At 44.2% G+C, this 14176-nt stretch overlaps 1 protein-coding gene across 5 annotated transcripts in view; it reads right to left on the reverse strand.

Moving 5' to 3' along the window:
* LOC126298590 (cAMP-regulated phosphoprotein 21) overlaps positions 1-14176 on the reverse strand; it is a 1220135-nt gene that overhangs the window by 1047946 nt on the left and 158013 nt on the right. The gene's annotated exons all lie outside the window — the stretch shown is intronic.

Genomic DNA, 14176 nt, shown 5'->3' on the forward strand with positions numbered 1-14176 from the left:
CTCCCCCCCGCCGCCAAACGGTATACGATTGAAAGCAGACAATTGTTTGCTGCAGTGGAAAACTCTACCAGAAATGCCACAGTACGTATTAGATAGCATATTAGTACATTTATTCATTATGATCTTCAGAAATTGGAACTACTCATTTGCTGAAGAAATGTAAATATAAATATCGTATGACATTTTTAGGTGGGATATTCCATGGGGTGGGGTCGGAAAGAGTATTGTTCCTCCGCGCACATTGGCTCCTTTCCTTGCAGATATACGAGAGTTGTGTGTTATGTTCATCTGCAGTGTATTGCCTGATGATGATGATGATGATGATGATGATGATGATGATGACGATGACAGGAGGGAGAGGATGAAGCCCGTGTCGGTAGGTAGACTACGCCTCACGAATAACACAACGCCTGTCGCCAAGCTTAACTTCCCCATCCGACGGACGGATCATCGTCAACTGTGTCACGTGCCCTCGCTTGTTGAGACACTGTGAAGACGTTTGGAATTGAAGCCAGGACATTGGTGCAAAGACTGGTGAGCAGAAACTTCATGCCACCACCTCTCCTCCTCTTGCCGGTCGAATACTGGCAGCGAAAATTTTATCTGGGATTGAAACTGGCCTACATCCGAGTCAAGGCCCGCCGCTCAGGCGTGCATTGGCGACCTCGGCTACGGAGTCAGATGCTGAAGAAATGAATTTGAGTGGGAGGTAAACTTATTTCAAGTAATATTTCGCTCAGACGATTAACCCTAGTATAGATTTCCCCTAGAAGAAGTTTACTACCTCAAGGGCTTGCAGCTGTTCTCCCCTGTACTTGGAAATGAATTAGGAACTCACCAGCATCTAACACTGTTAATGCTCTGCAGCTCTGACGTTTCTTCCTGTCACCTGTACCCATGCGAGAGCATGCGCTAACTAATATGTTCCAAAACGCAGCCCACAGAAATAGGATTTTCCGGTGCTCATACCCCGGGTTCTATTGGTGATAGAAATGTAGCGTCAACTGTTTTGAATAGTCCTTTGCCAGGGAGCATTTGTATACCCAGCAGAAGGTACGTCTTACTGTAACCATCCTACATTACAGGGTCAAAGTTTAAATAATACGAGACATACCCTCCAGTTTAGGCAAATAAGGCAAATTGGTTGGTCCCGCTTGCATTATACACTGAAGCGTCAAAGAAACTGGTACAGTCATGTGTATTCAAATACAGAGATACGTAAACAGGCAGAATACGGCGCTGCGGTCGACAACGCTTATATAAGACAACAAGTGTCTGGTACAGTTGTTAGACCTGTTACTGCTGCTACAATAGCAGGTTATCAAGATTTCAGGGAGTTTGAACGTGGTGTTATAGTCTACGCACGAGCGACGGGACACAGCGTCTCTGAGGTAGCGGAGATTTCCCCGTCGAACATTTCACGATTGTACCATGAATATCAGGATTACGGTAAAACATCAAATCTCCGACATCACTGAGGCCGAGAAAAAGATCCTACAAGAACGGGACCAACGACGACTAAAGATAATGGTTCAACGTAAAAGAAGTGCAACCCTTTCCCAAATTGGTGCATATTTCAATGCTGGGCCATTAACAAGTACCAGCTTGCGAATCATTCAACGAAACATTATCGATATGGACTTTAGGAGCCGAAGGCCCAGTCATGTACCCTTGATGACTGCACGACACAAAGCTTTAAGCCTCACCTGGGCCCCTCAACACCGACACTGGACTGTTGATGACTGGAAACATGTTTCCTGGTCGGACGAGTCTCGTTTCAATTTGTATCGAGCGAATGGACGTGTACAGGTATGGAGAGAACCTCATGAATCCATGAACCCTGCAGAGGACTGTTCAAGCTGGTGGAGGCTCTGTAATGGTGTCGGGCGTGGGCAGTTAGAGTGATATGGCACACCAGACTCCCCAGTCATGAACATTATTGAGCATATCTGTAATGCCTTGCAACGTGCTATTCAGAAGAGATCCCCACCTCCTCGTACTCTTACGGATTTTTGGACAGCCCTGCTGGATTCATGGTGTAAATTCTCTCCAGCACTACTTCAGACATTAGTCGAGTCCACGCCACGTCGTGTTGCGCCACTTCTGCGTGCCTGCGGTGGCCCTACACGATATTAGGCAGGTGTACCAGTTTGTTTGACTCTTCAGTGTATACAGTCTATGGCGTGCCTGAAGGGACTTATGGAGGCATCATTTAGTTCATGGGCGATTCCTGAGAAAACCCAAATAACATGGTTTTTGCGTACCACAACCGCGCCACGGATTCCAAGACAGCTATGCACAGCAAATGGTTGAAATTTTCACTATATATTCCTGAGATATCGATTTCGAACAATCTTGAAAAATTTCCTGATATCTTTATCTGTTTCCGAGATACAGAGGTTCCAAGTTACACCACTTATACATGTAAAATACGCACGTAATATCCTGTGTGAGGAGAAAACGTAATTTATAAAGTGCCGAGCCACGGACAATATACTGTAAAGTACCTCCGTCGTCATCAGAAGAGTTCTAGAAATCCCATGTCGTAGTACTGAAGCACATGCAAAATTTTTGTGTACGTAAAATTCGGTCAGGGGTGAAAAATTATTTCTGCATTATTTCAGTTTTACATAAGTTAACTATCTAAATTTTATTACTTCAAATGGCTCTGAGCACTATGGGACTTAACATCTATGGTCATCAGTCCCCTAGAACTTAGAACTACTTAAACCTAACTAACCTAAGGACATCACACAACACCCAGCCATCACGAGGCAGAGAAAATCCCTGACCACGCCGAGCTACATGCCCTGCAGTAGAAGGGAAAACAAAGAAACCAGCGGAAAACTTCTCCTATCGAGCACAAAAAATTTGTTCCTGTTTATTTAAAAGACTCTGTCTGAAAATTAGGGTACCAGCTGCCTCGTTCTACCTTCCTCGATACATTTTGTATTTCAGAGAAGGTATAAAACATTACATAAAAATTCATTCTCTCTTGGCGGGCCGCACAAGTAGTGGGTATGAACGAGCTTCAGACAGGGGAGCTTGTGGGAGTGAGAGGTTAGCTGCATGTCAAAAAGAGCGCGAATACCTTGGCATGCCAAAATATTTGGCAGTAATTTTAAAGATGCTGAGGAAGCTAGAGTGAGGCAGCTTGTCTCCCACTTTTCAGTCAAATTCTTTTAAACAGGAGCATATTAGCCCTTATTGCGCTCCGATAGGAGCATTTTTTCGTTGGTTCCAACATATTTATGCACAGAGGCATGGAAGAGGATACCCTCGATATTTTGAATAACCCTCATGTTTCCGTGGCTCTTGGGATGCTCTAATAAGTTTTTTCATCTAGTCTGCAAACTGCCTGAAATCTATAATTTCATTGTGCTGCTTCTTTAACACATATTAACTAGTCTTTTAACATTTTTCTACCTCCGTGCATACAGTATGGAGGTAGAACTTATTAGATTACAATCTGTTTAAAAGTTTACTGAAATAAACTCTTCTAACCTTACAGTCTGTCCAAACATCAACAAAACTGATAGCGATACAAAATAGAAAGCTGTGATGCTTGTAATAAATTAGCTAAGCAGTGCTTTAAAATGATATGTACTCCTTCAAACTATGTATCATAGACACTACCCTCCATGAAAATTAATAGAATCGTTAAATATAGTGTTACAGTTCTCTGTGTAAACTGCTCAAACGGGATTTTCGTTAACACTAATGACTTGCACGGTTTATGCTTATTTCGTAGGAAACCTCATTCGCAGTACTCCTTAGACCACAGGAAATAGCTCCTTGCCTGGGCTATGAACGTAACAGTAAAGTTCCATTCAAAGTGCAGTTCGCCGGGTGGGGTGGCCGCTACGGTCGCAGGTTCGAATCCTGCCTCGGGTATGGATGTGTGTGACGTCCTTAAGTTAGTTAGGTTTAAGTATTTCTAAGTTCTAGGGGACTGATGACCTTAGATTTTAAGTCCCATAGTGCTCAGAGCCATTTGAACCATTTGAAACAAAGTGCAGTTCAACACGGCTAGTTTTGTCTTCAAACGTGAATTAGACAATACGGGTTATGTAGCCTATTCAGTGTGGCTACGTGCCTCGAAGGGTTATGCCAAGCATAGCGCGTGCGCCTAGTGTCATTTTGCAGCAAGGGTCGTTGTCAGCAACGGAAGTTGCCCTTTACATTAGCGTAGTACACCACAGGCGGCATCATTACATTTAGCTACTATCTTGAGACACGAAACACTGAAGATCTGCCATATACTCGACACTGGCGGTCGACACCAGCAACGGCCGCTGCCTACAAATAATGGCTGGTCTGTACCCCTAGGAGAATACAACAAGACTGCGTGCACCCTTTTTGGAGGACAGTGTGATTGCTGCGTCGACTCAGCAGGCAACTGTAAGAATGTATAGACCCACGACGACCTAAAAACGTAAAGCTACGTCGTTATACGTAGGGGCTTCAATAAGTAAATTACACATTCCGCACCAAGCTAGGGCCATTGCATAACAACAGTGCTGTATTGTCAGAAGAGAGTGCATGTTTCGGATTTCCTGCAGAGATAGTTCTGCCGCGGCAAGGATAAAACTTGCATTACAGTGTGCGGATGAAATGGCGCGATTTGAAATTCTGACGGTATACGGACCGAATGCAATGTCGCGGCCGGCCGCGGTGGTCTCGCGGTTCTAGGCGCGTAGTCCGGAACCGAGCGACTGCTACGGTCGCAGGTTGGAATGCTGCCTCGGGCACTGATGTGTGTGATGTCCTTAGGTTAGTTAGGTTTAAGTAGTTCTAAGTTCTAGGGGACTAATGACCACAACAGTTGCGTCCCATAGTGCTCAGTGCCATTTTTTTTGCAATGTCGCGTCCAGTGCAGTGATATAGTGCCAACAATTTCCCCAGGGCAGTACAGACGTGTTTGACGCCGATGGTAAAGGCTCAAAACTTCGACACAGACGACAATGTACAGGCAGTCAGGTAACTGATTGGCAGCAATAGCAGATTTTCCAACAATGAGGACCTCCACGTAGAGACTCTCGAACGGCTCCGTGACACATGGGTGGATCTCCATCGTCGACGATTTGAACATTCTGATTGTTGCTTACAGGGACTTGGTGACTATATTCGAAGACAGCCACTTCCAAGGGCAGTGGTTAGTTGGCCTGTCATAGTAAACAGCAACTTACTTTTTGAACTCCTCTCGTATAAACTTAAGATGGCGACCGAGTGCTCCTCGGTCATTGTCAAGCGGTAACTTACCATCTTGTGGTTGCTGACCTCACCCTTACACACGGTGTTTGACTGTTATAGGTACAAGTAAAAAGGGTGAGCAGAGGATATAGAAACTAGCAAATAATTCCAAAAAATATACGTCCGAGAACAAATGGTTTCGCTGATACGACGTTTCCACAAGTGCAGTCATGCCAATGTTACAACACTGTTAACTTCTAAGGATACATTGATTTCGTATCACTGCAAGTGATGCGTAAATTACAAAGAGATAAGGTGCAATCATTTGATTTTATCATCGTTCCGGATATTTAGGTAATGGAAAATGGCGTTCCGACAGCATGTGTATCAGCAGTGTCTCACCAGTACACTGGCCTCCATTGTCGCTCGATTTGAGCTCGTTGGATTCTTTCGTGTGGGGATATCTAAAAGCTTTGGCGTATTACAGCCCTGTTGATAAACTCCGCGAACACATTGAGGATGACTGTCAGTGCATTCGGAATGCACCTGGGATATCGATGAGGACACATGCTGAAACCTGCCTTCACGTGAACAGTAGCAATGTGGAACCCTTGTTCTAATGTATTTGTCCTCAAGTGCATATCTGCAGCTTGGATCGTCGGAGACATTCTGATAAGTTGTTCATATGTCTATTCTAATACGTTGTACCGAGGCCACTGGTTTCCGGCCTTATGTTTAGTAAGATTGTTAGCTTGTTTCATTGGCCGCTACTTGCACCTATCGTTTTTACCTGCGTCAAGCACGCTGTACAGACTTTGAACTGGGCGTGGCGGCGCTGGTTCATCGCTATGGCTCAAAAATGGTTCAAATGGATCTGAGTACTATGCGACTTAACATCTGTGGTCATCAGTCCCCTAGAACTTAGAACTACTTAAACCTAACTAACCTAAGGACATCACACACATCCGTGCCCGAGGCAGGATTCGAACCAGCGACCGTAGCGGTCGCGTGGTTCCAGACTGAAGCGCCTAGAAACGCTCGGGCACACCGGCCGGCGGTTCATCGCTATATCAGGCACTGCTTCCATACGGCGTGCCCGTCTTAACCTTGCAATATCTGTGATCATTTCGGTACTCAGCTGCAAGCTGTAGTCTTTATTGAGGGTGTTATTACAAGTTTTATCCCAGAACATGTTAACCCTCTTGTTGAACGACTTAAAATGGAATGTTATGTCCCATTTCCCAGAAGTATTTCTCTGGATAGCAGAGTCGAACATGCCTATCACGATAAAATAAAACTATATGGTTCCAGAGACCTTTTAAAGTCTCAAACATCTGTGATGTATGTATGCAGAATGAAGTGACAAATGAAAATTTGTACCAAAGCTGGGATTCGAACCTAGGTCTCCTGCTCACTAGGTAAATGCACTAACCACTACGATACAACTGCACAGACTACTGTAGCATGTCTCTCTCCTCAATCCAAATTCCCATTCACTTCTTAGCCCACTTGGTGTTCCCCCTAAACTCGAACAGGAGGAAGGCGTCCTAAGGCAGTGCGTGCAGTTGTGCAAAGCCATTGTGCCAGAGTGGTGTCGCGGATAGCGCATCTGCTTAGTGAACACGAGACCCAGGTTCGAATCCTGGCCTTGGTACAAATTTGCATTCGTCGCTTCAGTCTGTATATATATCGTGATTAATTAGCCGTTGTTCTATAGTGAGCACGGTGCATTTTACCGCCAGACCTCAAGACTGACATGACGTTATTTCCTTTGAGGAACCACAAAATTCTGTGCTGTTCTGCTTGCTGACACCTCCTAAAACTGCTTGCGATATTTGGTTGGTTTTAGTAGCCAATTTCGTGTAAGGCTTATCGCAGTTGATTCAGTTCTAGTGGCACCAGAGATAGTTTCTCCTTGATGAACCATATTCCATAGAACAGTGTGTTTTGGGGCTGAATGGTGGAGACTAAAATCGCGTAGATACCGGTTTGCATGACTGGGTTGTCTGAATACGACGCGGCTAAGACTTCCGTTCGGGCCGGCCGCGGTGGTCTCGCGGTTCTAGGCGCGCAGTCCGGAACCGTGCGACTGTACGGCCGCAGGTTGGAATCCTGCCTCGGGCATGGATGTGTGTGATGTCCTTAGGTTAGTTAGGTTTAAGTAGTTCTAAGTTCTAGGGGCTAATGACCACAGCAGTTGAGTCCCATAGTGCTCAGAGCCATTTCAACCATTTTTGAGCTTCCGTTCGGCTTTCAGAGAACGAAGATCGGACGGAGAGTGTAGCGACGTGGAGTTCATTAGTTCCAAACACAGGAAACTTGTTCACGGAGAACTTTGAATACATCGCCGGGACGCGACTGCAGCAGTGCTGGATAGTTTTTATCACTACGTTGAAGACATCTTTGTTGCCTGGCTACATGGACGTTAAAATCTGGAAGAGTGAGTGTGTAGGCTTTCCCGGTGTATACTGCAGATGAAATCTTCTCGGGCTTCGATCCGGGTTGGTGCCTCGAAAATCTGCGACGTTTCGATGAGTGTCATTCTCATCATCTTCGCCGAGAAGATTTCTTCGGCTGGAAGAGTTCTTGGAACACATCAGTTCCATGGATGACCACATCAAATGGACGATGATGACAGAAAGAGATGGTGTCTTGCACTTCCTTGTCGTCCTCGTTTGCCAAAAATATAATGGAAGTCTCAACCACACTGTATACTGAAAACTCAGACATATGGATCAGTATCTACATACTTTCTGCCACCACCATCAATCCTAAAAGCGCACTGTTGTGAACAGCTCTTCATTCATTTCACTGTATACGGAAAACTGAGACATATGGATCAGTATCTACACACTTTCAGCCACCACCATCAATCCTAAAAGCGCACTGTTGTGAACAGCTCTTCATTCATTTCAAAGGATATTTTCATTTTTCAGTTAATCTGTTTCTCTGTTGACTTTGTTTGACTAACCTGATACAATTGAGCCGGTGCTCCATCTATGGGCCTAAAGAGTTTTGAGGGATGGTATTTGGTAAGCTCGTGTTACACGTATTACACTAAACAGGAGTTACATAGTATACATGGCGTGGGTACAGTCTAATACACATACAGAGTGTGGGAGAGATTCTTGCCTTGTCATAAGTTTACATGTTGGTTACGTTGTCCATTCGTAGCCCAGTATAACTCTCGCTTTTCAAATTATCGTAGATTACGGGTTTCAAAGGTATACGCTCTCTAGGCTGCAGCTAGTCCCTGAGGTACTGCTGGCTACGTGCCGCTATTTATATCCAATCTGGATTCCTAGCAGCGACCACGCCCTTCATTCTAAACAGACGCTTGTTTGCGGGCGTTCCGTAAAACCTCTCTAATCCACAGCCTTCAAAATCAAATGAAGCAAATAGTCATTTTGGTCTTAATACAATAGCAGCCGGATCAAAGGCTTCAGACGAACGGAAGTTCTTGTTTTATTACAATTTCTTCATCATGGCTTCAATCGACTTCTTATCTAGGCAGGACAATAAACTTGGAGCCTGTGCCTTCATACTGGACTATATGTACCAAATTTAATGGATATACAGGGTGTTATAAAAAGGTACGGCCAAACTTTCAGGAAACATTCCTCACACACATATAAAGTAAATATGTTATGTGGACATGTGTTCGGAAACGCTTACTTTCCATGTTAGAGCTCATTTTATTACTTCTCTTAAAACTTTAATCATGGAATGGAAACACACAGCAACACAAGGTACCTAGTGACTTCAAACACTTTGTTACAGGAAATGTTCAAAATATCTTCCGTTAGCGAGGATACATGCATCCACCATCCGTCGCATGGAATCCCTGATGCGCTGATGCAGCCCTGAAGAATGGCGTATTGTATCACAGCCGTCCACAATACGAGCACGAAGAGTCTCAACATTTGGTACCGGGGTTGCATAGGCAAGAGCTTTCAAATGCCCCCATAAATGAAAGTCAACAGGGTTGAGGTCAGGAGAGCGTGGAGGCCATGGAATTGGTCCGCCTCTACCAATCCATCGGTCACCGAATATGTTGTTGAGAAGCGTACGAACACTTCGACTGAAATGTGCAGAAGCTCCATCGTGCATGAACCACATGTTGTGTCGTACTTGTAAAGGCACATGTTCTAGCAGCACAGGTAGAGTATCCCGTATGAAATCATGATAACGTGCTCCATTGAGCGTAGGTGAAAGAACATGGGGCCCCATCAAGACATCACCAACAATGCCTGCCCAAACGTACACAGAAAATCTGTGCTGATGACGTGATTGCACAATTGCGTGCGGAATCTCGTCAGCCAACACATGTTGATTGTGGAAGTTTACAATTTGATCACGTTGGAATGAAGCCTCATCCGTAAAGAGAACATTTGCACTGAAATGAGGATTGACACATTGTTGAATGAACCATTCGCAGAAGTGTACCCGTGGAGGCCAATCAGCTGCTGATAGTGCCTGCACACGCTGTACATGGTACGGAAGCACTCTCCATACAGTGACATGGTCAACGTTACCTTGCACAGCAGCAACTTCTTTCACGCTGACATTAGGGTTATCGTCAACTGCACGAAGAATTGCCTCGTCCATTGCAGGTGTCCTCGTCGTTCTAGGTCTTCCCCAGTCGCGAGTCGTGGGCTGGAATGTTCAGTGCTCCCTAAGACGCCGATCAATGGCTTCGAACGTCTTCCTATGGGGACACCTTCGTTCTGGAAATCTGTCTCGATACAAACGTACCGCACCACGGCTATTGCCCCGTGCTAATCCATTCATCAAATGGGCATCTGCCAACTCCGCATTTGTAAACACTGCACTGACTGTAAAACCACGGTCGTGATGAACACTAACCTGTTGATGCTACGTACTGATGTGCTTGATGCTAGTACTGTAGAGCAATGGGTCGCATGTCAACACAAGCATCGAAGTCAACATAACCTTCCTTCAATTGGGCCAACTGACGGTGAATCGAGGAAGTACAGTACATACTGACGAAACTAAAATGAGCTCTAACATGGAAATTAAGCGTTTCCGGACACATGTCCACATAACATCTTTTCTTTATTTGTGTGAGAGGAATGTTTCCTGAAAGTTTGGCCGTACCTTTTTGTAACACCCTGTACTATTGACTACGTTCAGTGACAGCTGATTTAAAGAAGGAAATACTTAGTACTATCGCTGAACCACAAACCTAAGCACTGGCTGCTGCCGTAAACACATTCTCGTTGCTATATCTGTAGCTATGGCACAAATTCAGAACCCGAGACATAAAAGCAGGTATAAATTACGATTGAAGCGATTTTTATGCTATCGGAAAATAAATTTACTAAATCTGTGTCACATCTTACATGAGAAATATCCAGGATATTTTATGGAGACAAAAGAGAACCCCTGAAGAATTTATCCAGATTCTATACCAACGGAAATCTGTGGACAATCACGGAATTGCCAAAACTGTTCCGTAATGTTACTAAGCCGCGACTACTCTAGTAGCAATGAGAATAAGTATGTACACTCATCAGCCAAAACATTATGACCACTGCCCACCGCCACGTTGGATGCCGCACGGTGGCGTTCTGTGCACGTGACGCGGTAACAGAACACAGGCGGTGCATGAGCCTAGTGGAGATATGGGCTGCAAATGGGGAAATTCCTTGAGATATGCGACTTTGAAAAAGGGCAAATTATTATTATGCAGAGCATGTGAACGATTATCTCGAAGACAGAGGGGCTAGTCGAATGTTTACGTGCTACTGTCGTGAGCTCAAAATGGTTCAAATGGCTCTGAGCACTATGGGACTCAACTTCTGAGGTCATCAGTCCCCTAGAACTTAGAACTACTTAAACCTAACTAACCTAAGGACTTCACACACATCCATGCCAGAGGCAGGATTCGAATCTGCGACAGTAGCGGTCTCGCGGTTCCAGACTGTAGCGCCTAGAACCGCACGGCCACTCCGGCCGGCTACTGTCGTGAGCATCTACGGAAAGAGGTAGACGGACAGGGAAACTACCACTAGGCGCTAAGTGGTTGGACATCCACGACTCTTCACAGAACCTGCGTTTCGGAGACTTGTCTGCTCTGTAAAGTAGGATAGGTAGATCTATGGCATCTCTGCTGAAACAGCACAACGCTGCTGCACGCACAAGTGTTTCGGAGCACACCGTTCATCGTACAATGTTGAACATAGAGCACAGCAGCAGACCACCCCTACGTGTTCACTTATTGAAACAACGACACCGTCAGTTACGATTGCAGGGATTCGACCGTCGATCAGTGGAAACGTGTCGGCTCTTATTGGGAATCACATTTTTGCTACACTAGGTCGATGGTCGTCTCCACAAACTCCGTCATAGAGGTGAACGGCGGCTCGAAACGTGCAGCGCGCCATGGACGCAAGCTGGTTGGAGAAATATTATGTTATGGGAGACATTTTCCTTCGCTTGCATGGGATGTGTGGTAATAGGAGACGCGCTGACACCTGCGAATCACCTCCTTCATGCTTGATACCTTCCCCGACGGTGATGTCGTCTTTCGGCAGCTTAACTGTCCTTGTCCCAGAGCCAGAACCGTGCTACAGTGGTTTGAGAAGCAGTGCAGTGAACTCCCGTTGATGTCTCCGCGACCAATTTCGCCGCCTATGCAAATCAGCGGCTCGTTATGTACGCTAATTACGTGACCTGTGCGTAGACATCTAATTCCACACACCTCCACAAACATTCCGATCTCTGATACGCAAAATCAGTGATGTATTTAGTTCCAAAGACAGACAAGCAGGCTATTAAGCAGGTAATCACAATGTTTTGGCTCATCAGTCTATAGCCGAAGAGTTTTCTCAGTGGTCAAACGTCTCTCTTCAAAGATGCAGCGTTGTCAGAAATTGCGCTGAAAGAGTCCAAACTTTCCTAAACAATACTCAAACGAATTTTATTTCCCAGGCTGTGACTGGGATATGAATTGAAGCATATATATGAATATTAGAACAAGAGGAAAATTTCTCATCGCGAAGATGGCGTTGATATGAATAAAATATTGTTTCTCAGTGTGCAAAATAATCTATGAGAAACTATTATTTATACGGATTTATAAAGCAGTCTCGTTGTGTGAATTTCACTCACGTGGATAAAGGGAAACACAACGGTTAACTTTTTTTCGTTTTTAGCGGTTTTTCGCGAGCGTAATTTCATGTGAAGTTGGTGCTGATTTGAATGGCATCCGCTCCTTCATTTTCAGCAACTAATAAATACATCGCAAAATTCAAACGTTGCATTAATTGTCGTGCAGATGATCCACAAGAAGGAAGGTTGCAACGACAGACGTAGACATTGAGATTGTGCAGTATACAGGGTGCTGCGGCTAACACAGGTTAAAAAAATAGTTCAAATGGCTCTGAACACTATAGGACTTAACATCTGAGGTCATTAGTCCCCTCGAACTTAGAACTACTTAAACCTAACTAACCTAAGGACATCACACACATCCATGCCCAGGCAGTTTTCTAATCTGCGACCGTAGCGATCGCGCGGTTCCAGACTGAAGCTCCTAGAACCGCTGGGCCACACCGGCCGGCTAACGCAGGTTACCCCAGTATATCCAGAAGGAGTGGATGTATAGAAGTGAGATTTTCGCTATGCTATATTCGACAACGTGAAGAATTTTGTGATTTTTAAAGATTATGTTTGCCCAGTTATGGCATAGATTCGTTGTTTTAATGGAACTATATCCTTTTTCCTTTGGAATTTGAAAGAGTCCTTCCGAATCGAATCCACCGACATAACGTGCGTGGAATTTGATCAAAAATGAACAAGATGAATGCGCAGCAATCGACTGTCCTGTCTTCAGAAGGAGAGGTCCTGCAAACGTCTGCTCAATCACATGTGAAAAAACTATTAACTCGAGCATAATTTGTGTGTTTATTATTATTATTGTTATTATTATTATCATTACTGTCACATTAAGTGCAAAAACAGTCTTGAACACTAATAAGTGTTATAAAGCGCTTCTGGACAGACAATATTGCAGGGTGAAATTCACACATAAAATGGCCTTCACGCTCCCTTGGCTTAGCGCCACTGAACTTTTATCTGTGGGGAAAAGTAAAATAAGATATCTACCACGAAACACTGACGACTCTGGTAGACAAGAAATGCCGTATAACACCGGCTCGTGCTGCTATAAACCCAGATGAAATTGAACCTGTTTGTGGACCTTGTCTTCTGACGGTGGGTTTATGGTACTTTAGTCTTGTCACTATTTGATCAAGTTCCACGCTTCTTAAATCGTTAAAGTCCTTCTCGAAGACTCTTTTCGAGCCACAGAAACAGGCATGTAATTCAATAAAAAAAACTTTGGTGACATGATACGACAGCTGTAAGTGTTAACATAGCGTAGCTTTGTTCCGCAAGATTTACACATGACTGTTGAGTCAGCTAAAGCTATAAAGCCATTCTATGTAATTCAAATGCATACAGCTGACTTCTTTGACTTTACACACGGTCCTGAAACTGTGTTGCCAGTTTAGGAGCGTGAGATCTTCAAACGCATGATTAAAGTGTCTCATACTCATCGATCTCAAACAGCTGTAAAACATTCTTACTATGAAACACAAGAATGGAAGAACGGAAATATTCAATAAATTCAAAAGAAGAAATGGCATGGCACTTGTATGTCATGCCGTACTTAATCTGAAAGATCAGCCATATTTATGAGTTGCAGAAAAAAGACCTGTTAACAATGTTGCCATTTCTTCCTCAACAGCACAGGGTGTTCAGCAGTAATCTTTGCAACATCTGATGATAAGAACTGAGTTGTGTACGAAACAGAAGTCAGTACTGAAGGACTTTTTAATGAATTTAATTTTCTTATTCTCTTATGAAAAATATCGAAACGAAATGAGGCGTAGGTTTCGTTGACTACAGATCTTCTAGTTAAAATTTTACTGCTGTATTTATGTGTCTGTATTGTCAC

Source organism: Schistocerca gregaria, chromosome X (genome assembly GCF_023897955.1).
Source record: "Schistocerca gregaria isolate iqSchGreg1 chromosome X, iqSchGreg1.2, whole genome shotgun sequence".
In the NCBI taxonomy this organism is placed as follows: domain Eukaryota; kingdom Metazoa; phylum Arthropoda; class Insecta; order Orthoptera; family Acrididae; genus Schistocerca; species Schistocerca gregaria.